The 27986-nt window shown below is 49.3% G+C and overlaps 1 long non-coding RNA gene across 1 annotated transcript; it reads left to right on the forward strand.

Moving 5' to 3' along the window:
- Positions 1 to 514: 514 nt before the first annotated feature.
- On the forward strand, positions 515 to 27895 carry LOC122440525. The gene is made up of 3 exons (XR_006269116.1): positions 515 to 569; positions 23823 to 24000; positions 26593 to 27895. It is a non-coding gene; the product is annotated as an uncharacterized LOC122440525 (long non-coding RNA).
- Positions 27896 to 27986: the final 91 nt, after the last annotated feature.

The following is a 27986-nucleotide window of genomic DNA, read 5'->3' on the forward strand; positions in this document are numbered from 1 at the left end:
GAACACACGCCCCAGCCCTGGACTCCGCTGAGCTGGAAAAGGGCCCGTCCACGGGTCAAGACCAGCCCAGAAGCGGCTCCCAGACCCCTTTAGCCAGTTTAGCCGGTTCCAGGAGCGCGGGCGGGGTCCAGCCGCCCCAGGCAGTTAAGACGCAGACCTTGACGAAGTTGCCCGCGGCTCGGGGCTGGCGCTTGATTTACACTTGGAACTTGGAGTCCTAGGCGGGGCCCTCGGGCTGAGTGGTTTAGCCAAGCCAGAGGGCGGGGTTGTCCGGGTGTCAATCACATACATGGGTGGGACATGCAAATTAAGCCGCTTTCCATTTTCCTCTGGGCCCCACCCCTCCGCGCTGCACCGAGCTACTTCCTAGAACTCTCGGAGTCGGTCGGTGGCTCAGGAGGCCCCGCCCCTCCCCCAAGCTGTCCCTCCCGGGTTCCGCCCACATTGTCGGCGCTTAGCCACCCCCTAATCCCAGCGCCCCGCGGATGTAGGGGCGGGGTTTAGGAGCCGAGCGGGAAGGCGGAGGCCGTGCAGTGGGCTCCTGGGGCTGGGGGTCGGCTCGGAATCAGGTAAATGGCACCGGAAGCTGAAGGGGGATGGGGATTGCCAGAGTTTGAGGCTCAAGCTGCCCGCCCTTGGCGGGGGGGCTACTGAAACCCTCCCGCCCATGTTCGCCTGGAGGAGCCCAGACCCCCACACCGGTGTCCAGGGGAGGCCAGGACACGCACACCCCCGCCAGTAAAGTCTAGTGGAGTTCAGATCCACACACCTGTGTTCGGGGGGCCCAGGCCTTCCCCATCTGTGTCCGGGGTCACTTTCACTAGGTCATTTCATATCGGTTTGCTTTGAGGCTCAGCCTAGAGGGGTGTTCTGCCCGCCTGTGTCTGGGGAACTTAAGGTCTCCCCAAATTTGTGTTCAGGGGAGTTCAGCCTACGGACTAAGGCCCTCCACTTGCATGTCCAGGCCCAATACCAGCTCTCTGCCTGCCCCTTTCTTGCAGTCCCTCCCAGCAGAAATTCCCCCTGGGTCCCCATTCCGCCTCCCCTCTCTGCCCTTTTCTTCCTCCCTTCCAGCCTCCTGGCCCCACCAGCTTCAGATCAGCACCCCCTCCCCAGCACACTGTTGACACTCAGTTAAGAAGCTCTCAGCCTTCACAGCCTGGCCACCCTCCCTTCGGTACCTAGGCAGCTCCCCGGAGGCCCCCTGGGGTCCTGTCTTCTCCGCCCACCACCTGACTGGCACCACTTCATTTCCCCCTCAGCCTGTCCACCCACATCTGGCTGCCAGCTGCTCACCCTCACCCTGCAGGCCCCCCAGGGTCTCCTAGGGAATTGCTCACAGCTCTCCACCTCCTTCTGTGCCCCCACATCCAGACTGCCCCGCCAAAGCAGAACCATCCCCCTTCCCTGGCCCCCCATCCAAATCTGCTAATCAGAAAAAGTCCTAGCCTAGTGCCTGGAAGAGAGATCTGAAATCAGAGAAGGGGTGGGGTGTGAAACTTTCCAGCACAGAGATGCTGGGGGTGGGGGAAATGGGTGGAGGGAGACAGGAGCTTAAGTTGTACCTAAAGGCTTGAGATCAAAGCCGTCTGCCTTCCAGATGGGGGCTGTGGGGGAGGGTTGCCCCCCTGGGGGCGGGTAAACCTGAGCACTATCCCCTTCCTCGGAAACCCCCCGAGACTCTGCGGTGGCAGCTGTGCCCCAGCCCGCGCCCGGCGGGTTTCCTTTTCCGGTGCTTGCTCTCCCGACAGGCTGGCCTGCAGTCTGGAGACACTGCGCCTGGCCCTTTTGAAGGGGCTCCCTGGAGGGTCTTCCTGGACAAGAGGGAGGGGACCAGCTGGAGAACAATGGTCTTCTGTGGCTCCCGGACGCCAGGCGCTTCCTGTTAAACCCTTCCCTGGGGACCCGGCTGCAGAGGGGAGCGAGGCGAGGGGGTTGACAAAGTCAGCAAATGCACTGCATTTTCTCTCGTTCCTCGTCTTGTTTGTGAAAGTATCAGGAAGCGGTAAGGCGAATGCAGACCTTGCCCTCCTCGGCGGAGTCACTCTGGGCGTTTCTTTTCCGCTCTGTGGCTGGGGGTTGTGCCCCCAGGGGATGGGGCGTGGTTAGAAATCCCAAGATCTCTGGGGCTGGACTTGGCCCGGCAGGGGACCCAGGCATCTCAGGTGATTCCGAAGTGTGGCTGTATTTGCCAACCATGGTTCTAACTGCCTTGCTAGGTGAGCTGGAGGTTGCGGCCCCTGAGCCATTCCCGAGGTGGGCTGGGCCTCGGTTTCCCTCAGTTTAGGATTTCTCCCAAGCGTTGGACCAGAGCACCTGGTGGTCCTGAGGGGCCAGAGTGGCAGTGAGCTGAGCCAAGGGTCTTGGAAACACGCTGCTCTTCCTAGGAGCCCTGGGAAGATATGTTGGGGAATTAGCCACTGTGTTAATAGAGGCTTCATGCAAAGTCCACTGTGTTTACAAAGCTAACCTGAGATGCATCCTCAGAAGATTCTGTGAGCCTCTGAAGGGCCCCCGGAGACTCTGCATCCAACCCCAGGGGCTTCCGGTTAGAGACCAGATAACATGCCCTATTCTACGAACAGACAGTGTATGTTGATACTAAACTGCCAGCCAGGTGCTTTGCTGGATATACATGTTAACTTAGTTAAACTGTTCCACCTGAATATTCGTTGGAAGGACTGATGCTGAAGCTGAAGCTTCAATACTTTGGCCACCTGAGGTGAAGAGCCGACTCACTGGAAAAGACTGACGCTGGGAAAGATTGGCGGGAGGAGAAGGGTCCGACAGAGGATGAGATGGTTGAATGGCATTAGTAACTCAATGGATAAGAGCTTGGACAAACTCCAGGAGATAGTGAAGGACAGGGAAGTCTGGTGTGCTGCAGTCCTTGGGTCACAGAGTTGGACACAACTGAGCGACTGAACAACCGCAAAACCCTGCCCCAAACTTGGGTCAGAATTAAAGTCGGCACTTTCGCTAAGCCCATTTTATGGATGAGGGAGTTGAGGCACAGAGCAAACATTTGTCTAGTAATACAAAGCCAATTGTTCTTCTTTCTCTCCTGGATTTGGTGGTGGAGGATGGAGTGGATGGTTAGGTGGACTTTTCTTACGTATAACCAGCAACTTATCTCTGGTTCACAGATAAGGAAAGAGAACTCAGGGTGGTGAGATCCACTGGCCAGGTCTCTCGCCCACCCCCAGGTCATGTTTTCTCTCCTGGCCTCCTGTGCTTGCCACCCACTGGCTTCACCCACCAGCTTCCTTCTTCAGCTTTTTCACACCCACTTGCTGGGTAATTCTGTACTATCTTTTCTCCTGCTGCTTCTGGTGAAAACATCCCTGGGGGCTAATTTGTGCATGCTCAGCCCTGGGGTTTGATGAGGATGAAGTTGTATTTGGGTGTTTTGTGTGTGTGGTTTTTTGGTTTTTGGTACACTTTGCAGCTTAGAGAATCTTAATTCCCTGACCTGGGTTCAGGCATCGAACCCGTGCCCCCTGCGGTGGAAGAATGGAACCCTAATCACTGGGCCGCCAGGGAATTCCCTGGGTTTGAGTTTGGATGTTTGTTGTTGTTTCATGTTTTTGATGATCATTACTAACTGAGCAAACCCAAACCGCTGCTAGACTAGAAAGGCTGCTTTGGGCTGGGGGTGGGGGCCCTTGCTGGTGTCTGGGACAGGAAATGGCTTACCGCTGCACCGTTTAGACCTGAGGGTGAGGGCGGACGGGGAGGGCCATCAGAGGCTGCCAGCCCTGTTAGGTGCTTGTTGGAGGCCACAGGAGACTGGCCCTCGGCCCTAGCATCTTGGCCCCAGGCCAGCCCCCCGCCAACCAGCTGCTACCTGAGCTCCCTTCCCCTCTCTTACCCCCTCCCCTTCCCCTCCTCCCCTCCCCCCCTTCCCTGCTGTGGCCCGCCCTTCCGGAATGAACCTTGTCCTGGCTTCTAGCCACTGGGAAGGCCAAAACAAGCCTGCAATTACTCACTGCCGGGCCCTGCCGGCTGCCGCTCCTCTCGGAAGCTCAACGTGGGGCAGGGGGTGGAGCTCTTCCCCCCGGGCTGTGTGAGGCTTCCATCTTCAGATAATACCCTGCTGCTTTCTGGCTCCCCTTTATGAAGTGTTAGTCGCTCAGTCGTGTCTGGCTCTTTACTAGGATCCCATGGACCTAGCTCACCTGGCTCTTCTGTCCATGAAATTTTCCAGGCAAGAATACTGGAGTGGGTTGCCAATTTCTCCTCCAGGGGATCTTCCTGACCCAGGGATCAAACCTGGATCTGCATTGCAGGCAGATTCTTCTACCTTCTGAGCCACTAGGGAAGCTCCGTGGACATCACCTCATAAACAGATACTCGGATTTCCGAAGTACTCTCCTGTTTAGGACTAGGTGTTACCTTCTGAGAAGGCAGATGATGAAATGAGTTCTTTTTCTTTTGGGTTGGGGATCCTAGTTCCCTCATCAGGGAAGGAATCTATGCCTCCTGCAGTGGAAGCATGGAGCCCTAACCACTGGACTGCCAGGAAAGCCCCTCTGAGGGAGAAACTGAGGTTGTGAGAAGGGGCTCGCCCCAAAATCTCCAAAGCCTTCCTTTTAGCGAGGGGAGTACTTCCCCTCCCTTGCTCTGCTATGCATCTCAGGGCTGCTGCTTGGGAGATGGGGCCACGGAGGAGGGAGTGTGCAAGAGGGGGCCCCTGGGGACTCTGCAGTCAGCAGGCACTAATGCGTCTGTCTTCAGCCTGAGTGTTCTTCTGCCTCCCCTGGCCACCCTCCCTTGTCCCGGTTCTCACGACTCTCCGGACATCTGTGGGTGGGGCATACTTTTGCCCAATCTTCCAGTGGTTATACTGTGACTAAAGCCAGGCCTGTCCCTGGAGGCTGGGAGGCTGGAGCCAGCGTGCACCCGCGGGGCCACATGTCCCAAACTTGACCTGGGTTTCTGGTCAGACCGGGTGGACTGGCAGGCAGGCTGGGACTTTTCAACACCCTGTGTTGAGGTTGAGTCTAGGCCCAGCAGGTTACACACACACACACACACACACACACACACAGCTCTGGGAAATTTTCTACCCAGCAGGTTACACACACACACACACACACACACACAGCTCTGGGAAATTTTCTGCCCAGCAGGTTACACACACACACACACACACACACACACAGCTCTGGGAAATTTTCTACCCAGCAGGTTACACACACACACACACACACACACACAGCTCTGGGAAATTTTCTGCCCAGCAGGTTACACACACACACACACACACACACACAGCTCTGGGAAATTTTTCTGCCAGAGGTTACACACACACACACACACACACACACACAGCTCTGGGAAATTTTCTGCCCAGCAGGTTACACACACACACACACACACACACACACACAGCTCTGGGAAATTTTCTACCCAGCAGGTTACACACACACACACACACACACACACACAGCTCTGGGAAATTTTCTACCCAGCAGGTTACACACACACACACACACACACACACAGCTCTGGGAAATTTTCTGCCCAGCAGGTTACACACACACACACACACACACACAGCTCTGGGAAATTTTCTGCCCAGCAGGTTACACACACACACACACACACACACACACACACACAGCTCTGGGAAATTTTCTGCCCAGCAGGTTACACACACACACACACACACACACACACACACAGCTCTGGGAAATTTTCTACCCAGCAGGTTACACACACACACACACACACACAGCTCTGGGAAATTTTCTGCCCACCCTCTGAATGGCCCAGGTTCCCTCTGATTGTCCTGAATTACCCTAGTATCCCTGCTCTTGGTGAATTTTCCTCCTTGCAGCTACCAATATGTCCTAGAAAACTGGGGAAAAATCCTCAGTGAGAACCATCCTCCTGCCAGCCACCCATCAGATGGGCTGGGCTCTCAGGCATGCTCCCTGCTCCGTGCTCAAGGCGAGCACTGTTCTTCCCCCAAACCTTCTCTCCTGTTGGAGCAGAGCCCATCCTGCCCCGTTGCCATGGCATCTGTAGTACCCAGAAGCCAGGTGGTCTTTTGTTCCCTGATGTCCCTTCTAGGCTCAGACACTTCTGAGCCCATCGAGGGTCACTCAGTGCCCCTGTGTCCCCCATGTTCACTGAGACTGTGTGCCCCAGCAGCTCATCTGTCCCTCCTCCTATGACTCTGAGACGGGCAGTGATAGCACGTATACAAATTTCAGATGTGAACTCGGATCTATGAAAGATTTGGAGACTACGGTTTTTCTTTTTTTAATAGTCATTTCCTTTTTTTAAAAAAAATATTTATTTATTTGGCTGCGTTGGGTCTTAGTTGCAGCATGTGGGATCCCTCACTGCAGTGCACGGGAGTCTCTAGTTGTGGCCTGTGGTCTTCTCTTTAGTTGTGCACAGGCTTAGTTGCCCCGATTTATGTGGGGTCTTAGTGCCCTGACCAGGGATCGAACCTGAGTCCCCTGCATTGGAAGGTGAATTCTTAACCACTGAAACACCAGGGAAATCCCGGATCTGCAGGTCTTAAGAATGACAGTCATCACAACAGCTGTTGCTTCCTAGTTTAGGCACTTCACCTCTGGAGTCTTCATCACAAAGATTTACTGCCTTATCCTCCTTTCACATTGTGGAAACTGAGGCATGGTGAGTTTGGGTAGCTTGCCTGCTAATATGTAGTCTTTACTATATAGGAAAAAAGTGCCAGTTTCTTGACTCTCGACTTTTGAGGCTGGATCGTTCCCTGTTGGAAATGATGGGGGCACTGCCCCATCTTAGAATGCTGAGTTGCAGTCCTGGCCTTCTTCCACTAGTGTTACCTGAAAACTGGGTTCACTTCTTGGTTGGGCATCAAGCCAGACACCACCAAGGAATTTCCCTGGTAGTCTTTTGGTTAAGAATCTGCCTTCCAGTGCAGGAGACTCAGGTTCCATCTCTGACGGGGGAATACGACCCCACATGCCGCAGGACAACTAAGTCCGAATCACAACCAATTAACAACCCCCCCCCCGCCCCCCACCCCTGCTCTGGAGCCCATACACCACAGCTAGAGAGAAGTTGCAACTAGAGAAGTGTACGCAGCAACAAAAGACCTCACATGTGAAACAAGGATCCTAAGGCCTGAGGCAACCAAATAAGTAAATATTTAAAAAAAAAAGACACAACCAAGTCAAAGATCAGGGGGAGGAACAACTTAATACTTGGCAACAAGTAAGAACACCAGGCTTTTGAACTGTGGTGTTGGAGAAGACTCTTGAGAGTCCCTTGAACTGCAAGGAGATCCAACCAGTCCATCCTAAAGGAGATCAGTCCTGGGTGTTCATTGGAAGGACTGATGTTGAAGCTGAAACTCCAATACTTTGGCCACCTGATGCGAAGAGCTGACTCATTGGAAAAGACCCTGATGCTGGGAGGGATTGGGGGCAGGAGGAGAAGAGGACGACAGAGGATGAGATGGTTGGATGGCATCACCGATTCAATGGACATGGGTTTGGGTGGACTCCGGGAGTTGGTGATGGACAGGGAGACCTGGCGTGCTGCAGTTCATGGGGTCTCAAAGAGTCGGACACGACTGAGCGACTGAACTGAACTGAAGAACATCAGGAAGAAAAAAAAAGACATCAGGGAGCTTTCCCAAAGCAGTGTCTCCCAGACCAGCAAAATTGGGGAAGTTTTAAGCTAAGGGTACATGCATATTCAGGAGCTGGCTTGAGCAGAGGAGAACACATCATAGAATTGGGCCAAAGCTTCCCAGGTGGCTCAGTTTTAAAGAACCTGCCTGCCAATGCAGGAGACCTGGGTTTGATCCCTGGAGAAGAAAATGGCAACCCACTCCAGTATTCTTGCCTGAAAACCCCATGGACAGAGGAGCCTGGCGAGCTACATACAATCCATGGGGTGACAAAGAGTCAGGACTGAGGGGCTAAACAACAATAGAGTCCAAGCTTTAGTTGGTTCAAGTCAGGAGGGTCAACAAAGTCATTCTATCCTCCATCTTGGGGAAGGGGGTCTTAGTTCCTGCAGAACTGAAAGACCTGTATCAGATTGTTCAGGAGGAATTAGGACTTTGTTTTGTGGCTGAACAATTGTTTCCTGACTGCTTTTCTTGGGTTCTTACATTCCCTCACTTCCCTTGAGATCACTGATTACTGAGGCCTGTTTAAGGGCAAGCCTTAGGGACAGGCTAAAATCCTCAAATGGCTTAAGCTAAAAATGACTTCATGTTGGTCAAGGAAGTCTGGTTCTCTTTCTTCAGGCTCCCCTCACCGCCCCCCACCCCAATCCTATCTGCCTATACTGGGTACCGGAGCACCACCTCCTACATAGTGTCCCCACATGTGGCTTCGTGTTGGTGTGGGGCGGAGGGCAGGCTCACCACCCACTTTTGACTGCTCTGCCTCTTTACATAGGTGCCTGCCTGCAAAGTATCACTGTGTGTGTCTTTCTTTTCCCCCAAACAGGTATAGAGTTCTGAGGATGGAGGTGATTGGCAGGTTCTGGCATCTTGGGGAGAGATTCAGTGGGACTGTTATTCTAGGCCGTGGGTTGCCAGTTCCCCAGGCCCTGGTGGGTGGAGACAGGCCAGCTTTTCTTCCTTCCTGGTTCCCAGAGGTGGGCGATGGCCCAGACACAGCCCAGGAGCCAGAAGGCGTGGGGAGCCCTGACCTGGCGTCCGGATTTACTGGGTGTTGCCCGGGTGTGTGTTCTGAGACCCAAGGGCCCTTGTGGGTGTGGAGAAGAAGCCAGAAGCTAAAGTAGGCCTCCCAGCCCGCCTGCCTGCCGCCCTCACATCCCACCCAGCCCTGGCTCCCGGCCAGCAACTGCCAGAGTGGTGACTCAGAGCGGCAGAGCCCAGGAGAGAAACTGGGTGCAGGGTGGGGTGGGGGGTCGTCCCCTTCATCCTCAGCCTTCCCAGCACCCCCATTAAGACCAGGACCCTTGAGGCTGCATTTCACACTGCCCTGCACACCACCACCGTCTTCTCTCCCTGCTCCCCACCGGTGGGATTTTTTTCTTTTCCTTGGCACCAAGCTATGACAGGAAAACAGAAATGTGTGTGGGGCATGGAATATCTCTAAGGTTGGAATATATTTAGGCCAGGATGAGAGAGTGTGTGGGGTGGGGCACAGTTTCAGGCACTGGCCGGGTGGCAGTGAGGGGTGAGCCAGTGTAGGGAGGGAGCTCCCTCCTATAGAGCTCCCTGGTTTCCCAGGGGCAGAAGCAGCGAGGACCAGGGAGGTCCTAGAAATGGAGGCATGCCCTGCACTGCGCCATGCTGGATCATCTACAGTTGAAAACGCAGGGGCCAAGACAGGTTAAGTGGTTTGCCTTGCTGGTCTGGCTGGCTGCTAAGCAGGAGCGTGTTCTTGCCATATTTGTGCACGCGTGTGTTCATCGGTGCAGCTTTCCGTACAGCCTAATCTGTTCCCAGTCAGACGTGAGATGTGCAGGAAAGCAAGAGGTGAACTGGACCTGAGTCTCCAAACCACAACCCAGCCCAGAGTGGGGTGTGTCGGGGGTGGGGGTGGAGGGGGGATGGGGAGAACATCCGCTCCTCTTCTCTGCACAGCCCTCAGGCTCAGAATGGTTTTGACACTTTTTTCTGTTTTTCTTTCTTTTTCATGTTTGGTTGTAGGGCATAACCTGGGGCATCGTTCGATCATAGTTCCCCAACCAGGAATCAAATCATTGAGCTCCCTGCAGTGGAAGCTCGGAGTCTTAACCACTGGGCCACCAAGGACATCCAGTTTTGATATTTTTTAAGCAGTTGAAAACAAAAGATTATTCCTTGAAACATAAAAATCATATGAATTATGATTTCAGCCCTTGTAAATTACATTTATACAGTCATGCCCATTCACGTCTGGCTGCTTTGCTCAGTTGTGTCCCCATGGACTGCGACCCTGTGGACTGCAGCATGCCAAGCTTTCCTGTCCTTCACTATCTTATCTCCTGGACTTTGTTCAGACTCATGTGCCATTTTTTTTTTTTAAGTTGAGTTAAAATGCACATGACAAAAATTTACCATCATAGCTATTTTTTAAGCATACAGATCAGTGGTATTAAATACAATTTATATTGCTCTGCAACCATTATATCATCTATCCCCACAACTCTTTTATTTTCCCCCCATTTTTTCCCTACTTTTTGGCTGTTCTGTGCAGTATGCAGGATCTTAGTTCCCTGACCACGGTTTGAACTACCCCCTCCAGTGGCAGCCCGGAATCCTAACCCCTGGACCACCTGGGAAGTCCCACCCCCACAACTCTTGTAAATCTGAAGCTCTATACCTATTAACTCTCCTGTTCACCTCCCCTCAGCCCCTGGAAACCATCATTCTTCCTTCTGTCTCTATGATTTTGACTAATCTAAGTACTTGGTATAAGTGCTTATAAGAATTATACCGTATTTGTCTTTTTGTGATTGCTTTATTTCACTTAGCAGAGTGTCCTCAAGGTTCATCCAAGTTGTAACATGTGTCAGAATTTCCTTTCTTTTTATGTATCTATTATTACTATTTTTTAAAATTTTTTGCCACACTATGCAACATGCAGGATCTTATTAATAGTTCCCCGACCAGGGATGGAACCCACTCCCTCTGCAGTAGAAGCGTGGAGTCTTAACCACTGGACTGCCAGGTGAGTCTCTGGATGATAGCTTCTTTTTAATTAATTTTTAAAGTTTTGGCTGTGCAGGGTCTTCCTTGCTTCGCACAGGCTGTCTTTAGTTGCGGTGAGTGGGGACGACTCTTCATCATGGTTCTCACTGCTGTGGCTTCTCTTGTGGAGAACAGGTTGTGGGGCATGCAGGCTCAGTGGTTGTGGCGCATGGGCGTGGCTGCTGGAATCTAACATGTGGACTCTTCCTGGACCGTGGATCGAATTCGTGTTTGCTGCATTGGCAGGTGGATTCTTATCCAGTGCACCGCTAGGGAACTCCTTCCTTCCATTTAAAGACTGAATAATATTCCATTGTGTGGATGTAACACATTTTGGCAATTCCAAGCACTTGGATTGCTTCCATGTGTTAGCCAATTGTGAATAATACTGCTGTGAATATGGGTGCACAAATATTTCTTCGAGACCCTGCTTTCTATTTTTTTGGCTGGAATTGCTGGGTTGTGTGGGTACTTCCATTTTTAAGTTTTTGAGAAGCCTCCGTGCAGTTTTCCACAGTGGCTATACTCTTTTGCGTTCCTGTCAACAATGCACAGGAGCTCCAGTTTCTCCATGTCCCCATCAACACTTGTTTTTTGTTTTGTTTCATGATAGCAGCCATCCTCATATCTGTGGCTGCTTTTGTTCTATGGAGACAGGAGGGAAGGGAGCAGGGCACAACCTTTAAAAGTGTGACATAGGACTTCCCTGCTGGTCCAGTTTTTAAGAATCTGCCTGCCAGTGCAGGGGACACAGGTTTGATCCCTGGTCTGGGAAGATCCCATGTGTCTTGGGGCAACTACGTCCACATGCCACAATTCCCAAGCCTGTGTGCCCTGGAGCCCATACTCTGCAATGTTCGTGTGGAGGGGCGCTACAATGAGAAGCCCATGAAAGAGAAGCCTGTTCACTGCAACTAGAGAAAGCCTGCGTGCAGCAGCCAGAGCATAAATTAATTAATTAAAAAAATTATAAAATAAATAAAAGAATGATGTAGTCATTGAGGATACAACATAAACTTTTTAGAAGTGATTAGATGTAAGGTGGTGGAAGATGAGATTTCCAGTGGACCTTGAGCCTCATTATGTGCTCACTGTAATACATTTGTTGTTGTTTAGTCATTCAGTCGTGTCTATGGACTGCAGCATACCAGGCTTCCCTGTCCTTCACCATCTTCCATGAATTTGCTCAAACTCATGTCTGTTGAGTCGGTGATGCCATCCAACCATCATCTCCTTCTCCTCCTGCCTTCAAGCTTTCCCAGCATCAGGGTCTTTTCTGATGAGTTGACATTTCACATCAGGTGGCCAAAGTATTGGAGCTTCAGCTTCAGCATCAGTCCTTCCAATGAATATTCAGGGTTGATTTCCTTTAGGATGGACTGGTTTGATCTCCTTATGACAGTGGGGGTGGACTTCCTTGGTGGTTTAGTGGCTAAAACTCTGTGCTCGCAGTGCAAGGGGCCTGGTTTGATCCCTGGTCAGGGAACTAGATCCCACCTGCTGAAACAAAAAAATTCCACATGCCTCAATCAAGATCGAAGATTCTGTATGCTGCAACTAAGACCTAGTGCAGCCAAATAAATAAAAATAATATTAAAAAAAGACAGTCAAGGACATTCCTCATGGTTCAGTGGTTAAGATTTCACCTTCTGGTGCAGAGGTTTGTGGGTTCAATCCCTGGTCGGGAAGCTAAGACCCCACATGCTTCACAGCAAAAAACCCAAAACAAAATAGAAGCAATATTGTAACAAATTCAATAAACACTTTAAAAAATTATCCATATATTTTTTTAAAAAATGGGTTCTAGTCCCGATCTGAGGTGTGTGTTTTCACTACACAGGCAGAGTGAAATTGTTATGACCACCACACCCAGAAGAATTGATGTTTTGAACTGTGATGTTGGAGAAGACTTTTGAGAGAGTCCCTTGGGCTGCAAGGAGATCAAACCAGTCCATCCTAAAGGAAATCAGTCCTGAATATTCACTGGAAGGACTGATGCTGAAGTTGAAGCTCCAGTACTTTGACCACCTGATGCAAAGAGCCGACTCTTTTTTTTGTTGTTGTTGTTGCTCAGTTGCATCCGACTCTTTGTGACCCCATAGACTATCTAGCCTACCAGGATCCTCAGTCCGTGGGATTTTCCAGGCAAGAATACTGGAGTGGGTTGTCATTTCCTTCTCCACCAGCTCTTTGGAAAAGACCTTGATGCTGGGAAAGATTGAGGGTAGGAGGAGAAGGGGACAGCAGAAGATGAGATAGCTGGATTGCATCACTGACTCAATAGACATGAGTTTGAGCAAACTCTGGGAGATGGTGAAGAATAGGGAAGCCTGGCGTGCTGCAGTTCATGGGGTAGCAGAGTCAGACATGACTGAGCAACTGAAAAACAACAAAAACACCAACCCAGACTTATTCCTAACTGATCTCTGGACTGTAGAGATGGTTGTCCTTCCATGGAGGAGGTGGGGTCAGGTAATATTTGATGCTTAAATACACTGATAAGCTCTGAAAAAGATAAACACCTGTCAGAAAATGCACTGGGGTTATGAGAGAAGGAGAGAGTGCTGGGGGAGAGCAGAGTGATGGCTAATTGAGAAAGATAGTCAGGGACATGTTTGAATGTTCTTCCCAATGGAGGTGTGGAAGGGAGGTCTGTGTTTGTTGCTGGAAAGCCCCTCACCTGGCCTCTGCCAACCTGTTCCTCCTGGGCAGCTGGGGACCCTGGGAGTGCTTAAGAGTTTTCTGTCTTCTGACTGTGGCCAGGATGAAGTGACTTGGTATCCCAGGTATCAAGGCAGTGTCTCAGAGCAGTTTTGTTTTTTTTTAAACTTATTTGGCTGCAGTGGGTCTTAGTTATGGCACGTGGGATCTAGTACCCTGACAAGGGATTGAACCAGGCCCCCTTTATTGGGAGTGTGGGATCTTAGCCACTAGACCACCAGAGAATTCCCAATAATAATAATTAAAAAAAAAAAAAACCTGGATACTCACAACTGTGGTCTGAATGTTTGTGTCTCCACCCCCTCACTCGAATCCCTATATTAAAATTCTAACCACCACGGTGATAGTATTAGGAGGTACAGCCTTTGTAAGGGAATGAGGTCATGAGGGTGGGTCTCTCATGAATGGGATTAGTGCCCTTATAAAGATACCCAAGACTCCCTGATATACACTATTATAAGGGGCAAATGTGGGGCAAGAAATAGTTTTGGAGCCATCCACAGCCTTGGTTGCTAAATGCAGCCTATTGCATGTTCCTGTATAGCCAGTGAGTTAAGAATGGCCTTTTCATTTTCAAATGGCTGGAAAAAAAAAATTCACAACTTGAAAATGATCTGCAATTCAAATTTCAGTGGCCAAGGAGCTGGGGGGGATAGAACAGACATTGCTGAAGGGCATAAACTTGGACTGAGTAGTAAATAAATCCTAGAATTCCAAAGATGCATAGAAGAGTAAATATGGATTAAAATGTTGTATTATAATCATCAGACTTGCTAAGAGACTAGCAACTTAACTGTTTCCACCACTAAAAAGAAATGATGATTATATAACATCATAGAGGTGCGAATGGGCTTCCCTGGTGGCTCAGAAGTTAAAGAATCTGCAATGCAGGAAACCCGGGTTTGATCCCTGGATTGGGAAGATCCCCTAAAAAGGGAATGGCTAGCCACTCCATTATTCTTGCCTGGAGAATTCCATGGACAGAGGAGCCTGGTGGGCTACAGTCCATGGGATCACAAAGAGTTCGACATGACTGAGTGACCAACACTCACAGGGATGCTAATTATGGATACAATGGCAACCCTATTACAATATATGTCCGTTATACTATATAAATGTATCAAATGTTGGACACCTTAAATTTATACAATGTTACATGTCAAATATATTTCAATTAAAATGTCAGTGTCCATGGGACTTCCCTGGTGGTCCATTTGCTAAGACTCTGTGCTTCCAAGGCAGGGGGCCTGAGTTCAATCCCTGGTCAGGGAACTAGATCCCACATGCCCCAACTAAGAGTTTGGATGCAGCCACTAAAATTACCACATACACAACTAAAAGATCCTTCATGCTGCAGTGAAGATGGAAGATCCCAGGTGCTGCAACTAAGACCTGGCACAGTCAAATAAATAAAAAGAAAATAAATAATTATCTAAAAAGTCAGAGTCCGTAAATAAAGTTGTTTTTATTTTTATTTATTTATTTATTTATTTTTTAAAGTTGTTTTTAAAATTTAATTTATTTTTTGTTTTGGCTTTGGTAGGCCTTCATTGCTGTGCATGGGCTTTCTCTAGTTGCAGCGAGCAGGGGTGTTGTGGTGGCTTCTCTCATTATAGAGCACGGGTTCTAGGTACCTGGGCTTCATAGTTGTGGAGCTTGGGCTTAGTCGTTCAGTGGCACGAGGCAGGGATTGAACTGGCAGATTCTCAACCACTGGGCCACCGCGGGAGTCCCATAAATAAAGTTTCAGTGACACACAGTTGTGCTCATTCGTTTACCTCTTCTTATCCCAGGCTGCTTTTATGCTACAAAGCAGAGTTGAGTCATTGCCACAGAGACAGCCTGGCCCTTGAAGCAGAAAATATTTCCAGTCTGTCCCTTTCCAGATGTTTGCAGAGCCCTGCTCTAAAGGAGCCTGAGACCTGAATGTCAGCTGATGCTGATTTGGGGCTTTTGGGGGTGTTTCCTGGTTGGCACAGCAAAGAGGTTGGAAGGAGTCGGTGTTGGAGGGGTGTGGGGACACGCAGAAGGTTCTGATGATTAACACTGGGGAGGGGGTGATGGGGATACCCCCCGGGGAGGGGACATTCATGTCTTCAAGGTGGTATGGGATTGAGCACTGAGATAGGCAGGCTGTTGGAGGCACAGCAGGATCACAGACAGGAAGCCTAGATCTGCCTCGAGTAATCCCCACCCCCCAGAGCTGACAGATGAGATAGAAACATCCCATGAACCACCACCACCCTCTCATCTAACCAGTCATGGGACCCTACCTCCTGTCTCTCTCTTTCTGCCTTTCCTCTGCTTTCCCCTGCCCCTCCCTGGTGCCATCATCCGTCACTGTCTGGGTCTGGAGATGTGCCCCAGCTTCATGCTTCAGTGTCCCTGACCCTCCTCTTTTCTCAGTGTAGCCAGCAAACTTAACTTTCCTATCTTTCTTTCTTTTTTCTTTTCTTTTAAAAAAAATTGAAACAAAATATATAACATAAAGTTAACCATTTTAAAATGTACAATGCCCTTGCATTTAGGACAAACACAAGGTTGGGTAACCATCACCACCTATCCATCTGCAGAGAGTTTCCATCGCCCCAAGAAACCCTGTACCTGTGAGTTGTCACTCCCATCCCCCTTCCTTGAGTGCCTGGCAACCAGTGATCTGTTTTCTGTCTCTTTGGATTTCCCTCTTCTGGACATTTCGTATCCATGGACTCATGCACTAGGTAGTCTTTTGTTAGCTTGGTGGGGTTTTTGTTTGTTTATTTTGTTTTTGGCCATGCTGCATGTCTTGTGGGATCTTAGTTCTATGATCAAGGATTGAACCCAGGCCCTCGCCAGTGAAAGTATGCAGAGTCCTAACAATTGGAACACCAGGGAATTCCTGTTAGCTTTTTTTTGAAACTCATTTTTGTAGCAGGTTTCTAAAGTTCAATCCTTTTCTGAATGAACACTCTCATTGTATGGGTGTACCACAATTTTTTTAATCCATTCATTTGTGGATGGACATGTGGGTTATTTCTACCTTAACCTATGACATAAATATACCTAACTTAAATTTTGTCTTTTTAAACTTTTATAAGTTGTGGTAAGATATATATAAGATTTATCATTTTTTAACCATTTTTAAGTGAAAGTTCATGGCTTTACATACATTTACATTGTCACCCAACCATCACCATCATCCATCTCCTAAACTTTTTCATCATTCCAAAGTGAGACTCTGTCCCTGGGAAATCACTGGTGGTTAGGACTCTGAGCTTTCACTGCAGGAGGCATGGGTTTGATCTCTGGTCCAGGAACCGAGATCCCACAAACCATGCAGCATAGCCAAAACAAAATGAAACAACTCTGTCCTCATTAAGCAATGACTCCACATTCCCCTCACCCCAGTCTCTGGTAATCACTGTCCTTTCTGTCTCTAAGTCAGTGAGCTTTCACAAATTGAAATCTAAGCATGCCAGCTCTCCTGAACCCTCAGTCAGCCCCTCCTGTTCTCAGGATAGACACCAAACAGTCCCAAGGGGGATGCACATGGCATCTTGATCACAATTTCCTCCCTCTCCAAGCTTCTTTAGGGCCTTCCCAGTGGCTCAGTGGTAAAGAATCCACCTGCCAAGCAGGAGCCTCGGGTTCAATCCCTGTGTCCAGAAGATCCAGGAAATGGCAACCCACTCCAGGATTCTTGCCTGGGAAATCCCATGGACAGAGGAGCCTGGTGGCCTACAGCCTATGGAGTTGCAGAGTCTGACTCAACTTATGTACTTCTTTCATAAGCTTCTTTCCCTGTATAAAAAGTTCCCTCTCCTCCCTCTTCGTCTATGGGACCCTTGTGTACACGTCCCCTTCCCCTTCTGAGGAAGGTCCACCTCTAGACAGTGCTCCCAGCTCTTCCCTCATAGGACACATCCCAGCTGTAATTCATTATTTCCCTGCCTTTTCTTTTTGGTTTGTTAATGTAGGTTTGTTGATGTGCCCTCTGCCTCCTCCATCTGACTGGGAGTCCATGAGGATGTGACAGCGCCCATCTTACTTACCGCTCTGCATTCCCAGCTCCTGACCTTTGCCTGGCACCCTGCCCTGTGTATAGTGGAATGTGTGTGTTAGCCACTCAGTCGTGTCCGACTCTTTGCGACTGCATAGACTGGAGCCTGCCAGGCTCCTCTGTCCATGGCATTCTCCAGGCAAGAATACTGGAGTGGGTTGCATGCCCTCCTCCAGGGGATCTTCCCCACCCAGGTATTGAGCCCGGATCTCCCACACTGTGGGCAGATTCACCTGGAAAGCCTGTCTATTACAGTGAAAGGACCAGCACAGAGTCCCAGCAAGGGAGGGTGAGATGGGAAGAGGCAGGTGGTGGACATCTTGAGCTCCGAGTGGTGTGGGGAGCTTGGGCTGCAGGTGGGGTGGGCTGCATGAGCAGAGAGTCCGGGGGTTGGGAGCGGGGGCAGCTGGTTGGGGGCTGCAGTTGCCCTGGTGGAGGAGCAAGGGGTCTCGGGAAGTTGAGCAGTGGGCATGAAGAGCTGGACCTGGAGGCAGAAGTGAGAACTGGAAGCGTGAATGGGAGGAGGTGGGGCTGAGGGGGCAGGTTGATGATGCTGTTGACAGCTGGCCATTTCTGAATGCACTGTTCAGAGCCTGGGGAGGCCAGGCTGGGCCTGGCAGCCAGAGCCCCGCAGTGTCCAGGTGCCCCCTCACCCCCACACTGATAGGTAAGCTCCTGGGGCAGGCTTGACTTGCTTCAACTGGGAGCATCTGCATAAATTACAATGGCCAGCACCCAGTTCTGGCCCGGGAGAGAGACCTTTATAAAGTCAGACTTGGCTTCCCCCCAGCTGGCTGGCCTCCTTTTCCCTGATTCTAAATGCTGGCTGGTCACAATATGTCTGCACACAAGCACAAGCCTGCATCTCTGGGCTGGTGGTTGGGGAGAGGGGGATGTTTGCTGCACTAGGGGCAGCCTGGGGGTGGTAGCTCTTAGCAAGCTGGTGGCCATTCCCCACCCTTCCATCCACCCCATGGTTCTTTTTATATCTTGCATTTACAGAAAGCCTAAACATCTGAGTCTGGGTTTCGTGGCAGTGGGCTGTTAGAGGCTGCAAGGGGAGGGAGGAGAAGGCAGAGAGGTGGGGTTATCAGAGCCCAGCCTCTCCAGGCCTGTGGCTGGGCCAGAGGGTGGCTGCTGGCTTCCTTCCATCAGCCCCACAGTCTCAGATAGTGTGGAGCTCTATTTAAAGGCTGTTTCTCTGCCTCCACAGTGAGGTTCCCACCAGGATGCATGAGTCAGAGGGAGGGCTGATGTGGCCCCCAAGGCTTGGCTGGGTCCACCCTGAGAAGCTGGGAGCAAACTCTTCAAGAAGTAATTCTGTAGCAGCCCCGGCTGCTTGGTCCCTACTGTTCTGATATCTCCTTGCTCAGGTTTCCCTCCCCACCCCTGCCCCAGCTTTGTGCTACGTGAGAAGCCCAATGAATGACCCCCTGATTCAGGGGCACCCACAGGCAGCTGAAGGCCAGTGATGCTCCCTGGGCTTGTTCTGTAGCCACATAGGGCTTCCCAGGTGTTAGCAGTAAAGAACTCACCTGCCAATGCAGGAGATATAAGAGGCTAGAGTTCAATCCCAGGGTTGGGACGATCCCCTGGAGGAGGGCATGGCAACCCACTCCAGTATTCTTGCCTGGAGAATCCCATGAACAGAGGAGCCTGGTGGGCTACAGTCCATGGGGTCACAAAGAGTCAGACATGACTGAGTGACTTAGCATACATGTAGCTGCATAATTCCTGCAGGATTCCCGAGGCATCCACATCCTCCTGAGGATGCACGGTAACCTTTTCTTGCTTTTACAGCATCACCATGTGCCGCCGTGGTTGGGACCACATCCACATGTGGTGCCAGGCAGCTCCCGGGGGCCTGCACACACTCTTCTTACTATGCTCCTATTTTATTGATCAGAAGGCTGAGTCCAGAGTGGGGAATGTATCTTTGTTTGGGTTGTTATAACAGAGTACCACAGACTGAAAGGCTTATAAACACCAGACATTTATTCCTCACATTGTGGAGGCTGGATTGTCCAAGATCAAGGTGCCCAGTGAGGGCTGTGTGGCTCACACATGGTGCCTTTTCACTGAGTCCTCACATGGCAGAAAGGACAAGCCAGTGCTCTGGTGTTCCTTTTTTTAAAAGGTATTTTAAAAATTATTTATTTAGACACATCGTGAGGCTTGTGGGATCTAAGTTCCCAGTCCAGGGATTGAACTTGGGCCCTTGGCAGTGAGATCTCGGAGGAGTCTTAACCACCAGGATTCCTCTTATAAGGGCGCTAATACCATTCATATGGGCTTCCCTTGTGGCTCAATGGTAAAGAGTCCGCCTGCCAACGCAGGAGATGTGAGTTAGGTCCTTGGGTGGAGAAGATCCCCTGGAGGAGGAAATGGTGATCCACTCCAGTATTTTTGCCTGAAGAATCCCGTGGATAGAGAAGCCTGGAGGGTTACAGTCCATGGGGTCACAAAGAGTCGGACACAACTGATGGGCTGAACTGCAGCAACAATACCATTCACGAGGACTCCGTCCTCATGACCTGATCACCCCAAAGCCTCACCTCCTAATACCATCACACTGAAGGCTAGGGCTTCAGCATGCGAGTTTTGTGGGGGCACACATGTCCGGACCATAGCAGGATGTGTATGCGCCTGTGTCAGAGCAGGGATTGTCCAGCCTGACTGGGTAGCTGTCACCCTCTCACCCCAGTGCTGAGGCCCACGGAGGAGTGGGGTCTTGCATCCGGACACTAGTGGGCAGTGATGGGTGTGACCCCCAGGAACAACAGACTCCTCCGAGAATGATGCCAGGAGTGTGAAGTAGAGCAGTGTTGTCTAGGACAGTTGTCATGAGCCACACATGGCTATCCAGTGCTTAAAAGGCGCTGCTCTGAATGCAGACGTGATCTGAGTGAAAAACATCCACTGCATTTCAAAAACTCAGTATAAAAAATGATCGTGAAAGATTACCATGAGAATCATATCTACTACATGTTGAAATGATTGTATTTTGGCTATGTTTCACTATTAAATAAATATATATTTCAAAATAATCTCCCTTTGGGACTTCCCTGGTGTTCCAGTGGCTAAGACTCTGCATTCCCCATGCAGGGGGCCTGGGTTTGATCTTGGGTCAGGGAACTAGATCTCACCTGCTGCAACTAAAGATCCCACATGCCGCAATGAAGATAAAAGATCCCGAATGCTGCAACTAAGACCTACCACAGCCAAACAAATAAATAAATATTAAAAAACCTCCTTTCCTCCAAAAGCTAAACATAGAGTTTTCACAAGACCCAGAAGTTCCACCCCTGGGTATATGCCCCAAAGAATTGAAAACAGGTGTAAAAACAAAAACTTGTAGGTGCAAGTATAGCGAAGCACCATTGACAATCATCAAAAGGTAGAAACAAGCCACACGTCCACCAACGGATGAATGGAAGGACAAAAGGGGGTCCATTCACACAATGGAATAGTATCCAGCCATTAAAAGGGATGGAGTTGTGACACATGCTACAACATGGATGAGCCTTGAAAACATTCTGAGTGAAAGAAGACAGACTCGGTCACCTATTGTGTGATCCCGTTTATATGAAACGTCCATAGAAAGAAAGTAGATTCGTGGTGACCAGGGGCTGAGAGAGGGAGAAGTGGAGAATGGCTGTTAATGGGGATGGTGTTTATCTTGGAGTGATGATAAAATATTTTGAAATTATCTTGAGGTGGTAGTTGCCCAGGCTTCCCAGGTGGTGGTAGTGGTAAAGAACCTGCCTGCCTGCAATGCAGGAGCTTCAGGAGACCTGGGTTTGATCCCTACGTTGGGAAGATCCCTGGAGGAGGGCATGGCAACCCACTCCAGTATTCTTGCCTGGGAAATCCCGTGGACAGAGGAGCCTGGAGGGCTGCAGTCCGTGGGGTCACAAAGAGTCAGACGACTAAGCACACATGCACGGTGGTTGAACATTGTGAAGGTACTAAATGAATTGTACACCTCAAATGGTTAATTTCATGTTATGAGAATTTCACCACAATTAAAAAAAATACAACAAAACTAAAAAAATTCTTTACCTGCTCCTTTTTTTTTTTTACTTTCTTTAATGTGGCAACTAGAAAACTTAAATGTGACTCGCTTCAAGTTGCCGTTGGTCGTGGCTGGTCTATATCACTGTGCCTTCAGAGGAGTCAGATAACACCTGTATCCTCTGCGTGGCAGGTGAAAACCCCCAGACCTCTGCTGACCCAGAGCAGGGCAGGAAGGAGCTGCAGCCCTGGGGGCTGAGGAGGAGGGGAGGGGAGCGATGGCTGTCCCTCACTGTCCACCAGGGGAGTTGTGATGCATTTTTCAGATAGTGAGGGAACTATGACCTTGCTGGCTGGCCAGAGGATTGGAGACAATACTTCAGTGCAGTATTTGGAACCACCTTGAACTTTTGACCACCTGACATTCCAAAGACCTGCAGACTGTTCCTGTTAATTTGTGGTTTGCACCCCCAGCAGTCCTGGTGGGTGAGGAGGTGTCATCTAGGAGTGGTTTAGGACGTGTGTGTGCATGTTCAGTTGCTTCAGTCCCATTTGACTCTTTGCAACTCCATGGCCTCTAGGCCTCCAGGCTCCTCTGTCCATGGGATTTTTCAGGCGCGAATACTGGAGTGGGTTGCCATTTCCTTCTCCAGGAGATCTTCCTGACCCAGCGATTGAACCAACATTTCCTGTGTCTCTGGCATTGCAGGTGGATCCTTTGCCACTGAGCCACTGGGGAAGCCAGTTTAAGATGAGATAAGAGAAGAACCAGAAAAGGGGGCATAGCACGGAGGAGATGGGGGGTGGGTGTGTGCCAGGAGCAGCATGTCCTTACCTTCAGAGAGCAACAAGGCTGACTGGAGGGAACCCAGCTGCATTGGATTTAAAGTCTACCCTTTCTCCCTCCCATGTGAGCTCTGACAAAGTATCAAAACTTTCTGACTCTTAGTTTTTGATCTGAAAATGCCTCCCGCATCTCCTCTTATCCAGCCCCTCCTCTCACGATGCTCCCCAGAGCCTCTCTGCTGGCCTCCCTCTCCCGTGTGCCCTTCTTCAGAAAGATGGAGGCAGAAACTTAGAGGCTCACAGGGCCTCCAGCTTCAACCAGCCTCCGCAGGCTTGGATGGTGGGCCTCCCTGAACCATCTGCTCTGTTCTGAGGAGCTGTTAGAAAGTTCTTTCCACAGAGCATCCGGGGATTTACTTGCCTAACGTCCCGATGTCCTGCTTCTGACCTTGGAGCAGGCGGTAGGGGTGGTCTCACGCCCTCTTCTGGCTCCACCCACACGATCCCTGTTGCTGTTGCTCAGTCCCCAAGTTTTGTCTGACTCTTTGTGAACCCAGGGACTGCAGCATGCCAGGCTTCCCTGTCCTTCACTGTCTCCCAGAGTTTGCTCAAACCCATGTTCGTGGTCTTCCCTGGTTGCTCAGTGGGTAAAGAGTCTGCCTGCAAAAAAAAAAAAAAAAAGAGTCTGCCTGCAATGCAGGAGACCTGTGTTCAATCCCTGGGTCGGGAAGATCCCCTGGAGAAGGAAATGGCAACCCACTCTAGTATTCTTGCCTGGAACATTCCATGGTCAGAGGAGCCTGGTGAGCTGTAATCCATGGGGTCACAAAGAGTTGGACATGACTAAGTGACTAACACACACACACACATGTTCATTGAGTCGGTGATGCTATCTAACCATCCCATCCTCTGTCGCCCCCTTCTCTTGCCCTCGATCTTTCCCAGCATCAGGGTCTTTTCCAAAGAGTCAGTTCTTGACATCAGGCGGCCAGAGTATTGTAGCTTCAGCTTCAGCATCAGCCCTTCCAATGAATATTCAGGGTTGATCTCCTTTAGGATTGACTGGTTTGATCCCCTTGCTGTCAAGGGACTCTCAAGAGTCTTCTCCAGCACCACAGTTCGAAAGCATCAATTCTTCCGCGCTCAGCCTTCTTTATGGTCCAACTTTCACATCCGTACCTAGCTACTGGAAAGACCGTAGCTTTAACTGTAAGACCGGTTAGTTACACAGCAATCACGCGCTCGGCCATTCACCATCTGGCCTCTAGGTGGCGCTGCCTGTCTGGCGCGCCTGGGCCTGTACAGCCTCTGCAACGTCTCAGCTCAACCACCGCCCTCTGGGCACGGGAGCAACACCCAGGGCATAAGAAGGCTGGACACGGAACCACACTGAACAACACCCAGGCCTTGGTTTTGGGGAGGCACTGAGTCTCACTTGGTTGTCCACGGGATTGGTTATTATCATGTGGTCCTTGATAGGCCTGGGTGATCTGGAGATCAGAGAAAGCCCTTTTTGCATAATAAGGCATCTGGATGCCTTAAAAAACTGTTTCCTGATTACAAAAGTGAGTGTGTGTACTTGTGAAATTATTTCAGTGCAACACCAAAGTCTACACCCCCGTCCATTGAGGGCCTTCCCCACCCTCTTCAGAGGTAAACATCACACGTCCACGGCTAGCTGTATATATCTCCAGATTTTCTATTGAGCAAATGGAGTCTTGGAAGATACTGCCTGGATGGTGAAGTCTTTCTCCTGTTTAAGAGCTGGAGCCCGGTGGGTGAGGGTGAAAGTGGTGGGGAGTGGCTGGGTCTGGGTGGAACTGTGGGGGAGGAGGGGAGGAAGGCCCATCTCTGAGCAACTTGCAGGGTCCTAGGTCAGAGGGCTTAATGGGGAATTGCAGAAGGGCACAGGCCACCATTCTGGGCAGAGACCAGAGGTCCAGTGAAAAGTGGATGTCATGTGTAGCAGATGGGACTGACATGGCAGATGGACAGCAGGGTGGAATGATGCTAGTTCTGTGTGTATTCCTTCTGCAGACTCTACTCCAGCCAGCAGCAACCCCCTTTTATTTTCCTTAGACATACGTTTTTTTTAAAAAATTATTCATTTTTGGCTGTGCTAGGTTGGCAGTTTTTCTCTAGTTGCAGCGAGTGGTGGCCACTGTCTCTCTAGTTGTAGTGTGTGGGCTTCTCATTGCGATGGCTTCGGGCTCTAGAGTGTGCTAGCTTCAGCAGTCGAGGCTTCTGGGCTCTAGAGCACAGGCTCCGTAGTTGCGGCTCATGGGCTTAGTTGCTCCTTGGCATGTGGGATCTTCCCGGACCAGGGATTGAAACAGTGTCTCCAGCTTTGGCAGGTAGATTCTTTACCAATGAGTCACCTGGGAGATCCAGCCTCTACTTTTTAAAATTAATTTTTTGGAGTATTTACAATGTTGTGTTCATTTCTGCTGTATACAGCAAAGTGAACCAGTTGTACATATACCCACTCTTCTCTAACTGCTATTCCCATATAGGTCGTTACAGAGTTTCCTGTGCTACGCTATAGATTTTTATTAGTTATCTATTGTAAACTAGATAGTAATGTATATGTCAACCCAATCTCAAAATTTACCCCTCTCCCTCTTTCCCCCTTTCCCTTTGTAAACCCAAAGTTTGTTTTCTTTTCTGTTTTCTGGCCATGCTGGGTGGCATGCAGGTTCTTATTTCCCTGACCAGGGATTGAATCCATGCCCCCTGCAGTGGAAGTGCAGAATCTTAACCACTGAACTACTGAGGAAATCTAATAAATTTGTTTTGTGCATCTGTGACTCAATTTATGTTTTGTAAATAGATTCATTTGCACCATTTTTCTTTTTTTTTAAGATTCCACATGTAAGCAATATCATGTATTTGTCTTTGACTCACTTCACTCAGGATGACAATTTCTGCTGCTGCTGCTGCTAAGTCGCTTCAGTCGTGTCCGACTCTGTGCGACCCCGTAGACGGCAGCCCACCAGGCTCCCCCATCGCTGGGATTCTCCAGGCAAGAACACTGGAGTGGCAATCTCTAGGTTGATTCAATTTCTGGTCAGGGAACTAGGACCCTGCATGCTGTACAGCATGGCCAAAAAAACAAAAACCAAAAAGCAGCTCTCCTGAGTGTATATATATGCCTGATTCACTTTGCGGCACACTTGAAACTAACACAACATTGGAAATCAACTATGTTGTTGTTGTTCAATCGTCCACTCATGTCTGACTCTTTGCGACCCCATGGACGGCAGCACGCCAGGACTCTCTGTCCATCACCGTCTCCTGAAGTTTGCCCAAGTTCATGTCCATTGCATTGGTGATGCCATCCAGCCCATCTCATCCTCATCCTCTGATGCCCTCTTCTCTTCCTGCCTTCAATCTTTCCCAGCATCAGGGACTTTTCCAATGAATCAACTGTTGTCATCAGATGACCAAAATACTGGGGTTTCAACTTAAGCATCAGTCCTTCCAATGAGTATTCAGGGTTGATTTCCCTTAAGTTTGACTGGTTTGATCTCCTTGCTGTCTGAGGGACTCTCAGGAGTCTTCTCCAGGATCATAGTTTGAAGGCATCAGTTCTTTGGCGCTCTGCCTTTTTTATGGTCCAGCTCTCACAACCATACATGACCAGTGGGAAGACCATAGCCTAGACTATATAGACCTTTGTTGGCAGAGTAATGTCTCTGCGTTTCAGCGCACTGTCGAGGTTTGTCATAGCTTTCCTGTCAAGAAGCAAACATCTTCTGATTTCGTGGCTACAGTCACCATCCGCAGTGATTTTAGAGCCCGAGAAGAGGAAATCTGTCATTACTTCCACCTTTTCCCTCTCTATTTGCCATGAAGTAATGAGATGGGATGCCATGATCTTAGTATTTTTAATATTGAGTTTTAAGCCGGCTCTTTCACTCTCCTCCTTCACCCTCATCAAGAGGTTCTTCACTTCCTCTTTGCTTTCTGCCATTAGAGTGGTATCAACTATACTTAATAATAATAGCAATAAAAAGCCGCTTTAGTTTCTTATTCCCCTGTTCTCTTCTTAGGTGCTATTATTACCGAGGGAGCTCAACCCATCCTGCCATTAGTAGTCCTTTAGCCTCCTCTACCCGAGGTAACCTGCAGGCTTGGGGTCTGGACCAAGTCCTTTTGGAACTCTCAGTTTTGATGCTATGGTAATAACGGCCTTAGTGAAAAATCACTTACTAGGTGCCAGGTACCCTTTGTTCGGAGAACAGCAGTTCTCAAAGGGGTTCAGAAACTTGGGGGCCCCTGAGACCCTTCCAGGGGGGTCCATCAGACTGAACTGTTTTATTTTTTTAAATAAATACCTGATACTACTTTAAAATATTATTTTTAGCCTGTGGGATCTTAGTTCCTTGACCAGGGCTAGAAGCCAACCCCCCTGAATCGTAAGTAGAGCATCTTAACCACTGGACCACTGGGGAAGTCCCTGAACTGTTTAAAAATATGTTTTCTTTGAACTATTTTTAATATTAACGTAAGATGCCCTTTGCCTCTGTCACTTTTATTCTCTCACATGTGTATGGTGGAGTTTCCAGGGGAGATTCGCTGTTGCAACAGGTGGGATGCAGAATCAGATGTGAGAATCCAGCTGTCTTCTGTTCACTGGACATGGAAGAGATGCAAAATTGGAAAACAATGTCTCTCTCTTTTTATGGAATATTTTTGTTTTGGAAAAGGTGGTTATTTTTCATTAAAAGTGTTATTTGTTACCATGAGTAGATGGATTGTGATTTAAAAACTAACAAAAAAAGTTTTTAAAATTAGCAGTTTTATTTATTTTTTGTTTTAATTTACAAATGGTAAATATCAGTAGCTATAACCCATATAAACAGATGTATGTGTATATGTATATTTATTTATTTATATATTTTTCCCAATTATTTTTATTAGTTCCCTCAAGTATATTTTTTAAAGAATGGAAAGGGGTACTGAGACCAAAATGTTTGAAAACTGTGGATGTAGAAGAGTGGTCCAATCCAGCCCTCTGCCTGTTTTTATAAATAAAGTTTTATTGGAACATAGGCACACCACATCTTTACATAAGGCTGCTTTCCTGGTGCAATGACAGAGCTGAAGAGTTGAGAGAGAGACCATCTGGGCTACAAAACTGAAAATATTTACTCTTAGATCCTTTAAGAGAAAGTTTGCTGGACTGATGTAGAATAATGCATTTAACCTTCATGAACAGCTCTATTACTGTTTCCCTTTTACAGATGGGAAAATAGAGGGACAGACAGGTTAAGTCATTTTCCTTAGGTCACACAGTCAGTGAGGCTGGAGCTGAACTAAGCCCCTCAGGGTCAAATGACTGACTCCAAAGTTGGGGTGTGGTCGATGTCTTTGGTTAGTGTCCCCCTTATTGGCCTCTGATTCCCCTTCATCTGGTACCCCATTGTTCCTTGAAGACCATCTACCTCTCCTTCTCTGCACATTCTACGTGATTCTCTGAAGCCCTTCCTTGGGAGAACCAGGAGTTGCATCTTCAGACCAAAGGCCTTTCATGTCAACCTGAACAAGAGATGTGTGTGTGCTCAGTCACTACGTCGTTTCCGACTCTTTTGCGACCCCTTGGATTATAGCCCACCAGACTCCTCTGTCTATGGGATTTTCTAGGCAAGAATACTGGTGTGGGTTGCCATTTCCTCCTCCAGGGGATATTCCTGACCCAGGGATTGAACCTGCATCTCCTACCTTGCCAGGTGGATTCTTTACAACTACCTGGGAAGC

Source organism: Cervus canadensis, chromosome 4 (genome assembly GCF_019320065.1).
Source record: "Cervus canadensis isolate Bull #8, Minnesota chromosome 4, ASM1932006v1, whole genome shotgun sequence".
Lineage (NCBI taxonomy): Eukaryota > Metazoa > Chordata > Mammalia > Artiodactyla > Cervidae > Cervus > Cervus canadensis.